The sequence below is a fragment of the Eimeria mitis genome, genomic scaffold, assembly GCF_000499745.2.
Source record: "Eimeria mitis Houghton genomic scaffold, Emh_scaff4893, whole genome shotgun sequence".
Taxonomy (NCBI): domain Eukaryota; phylum Apicomplexa; class Conoidasida; order Eucoccidiorida; family Eimeriidae; genus Eimeria; species Eimeria mitis.
The window spans coordinates 790-1,068 of NW_013573193.1; the positions used below are offsets into that span (position 1 = coordinate 790).

At 59.5% G+C, this 279-nt stretch overlaps 1 protein-coding gene across 1 annotated transcript in view; it reads left to right on the forward strand.

Annotated features, from left to right (window-relative positions):
- EMH_0078370 (uncharacterized protein) overlaps window positions 1-279 on the forward strand; it is a gene marked incomplete at both ends in the record, with an annotated part of 4,375 nt that overhangs the window by 594 nt on the left and 3,502 nt on the right. The gene's annotated exons all lie outside the window — the stretch shown is intronic.

Genomic DNA, 279 nt, shown 5'->3' on the forward strand with positions numbered 1-279 from the left:
GTCCACAACCACAGGCTCTAAAACGCCCACACTATCCAGTGACACCGGTATTGGTGATAGCGTAAGCGCTCGCAGGCAGCAACGCGGCGCAACAACTGCTACTGCCGCAACGCCTTCAACTCGAGCGGGGATTCAGAAGAGCTCCAGCTCCTCCATCGGAGAGGAAGGAGAAGATGCAGCAGGGGAAACTTCAGCCGCTGCTGCAGCAGCCGAAGGGGATTCTCAGCGGAGGCAGTTTAGACCATCCGGGGAGGAGGGGTTGACGCGAAGCCGTAGGCA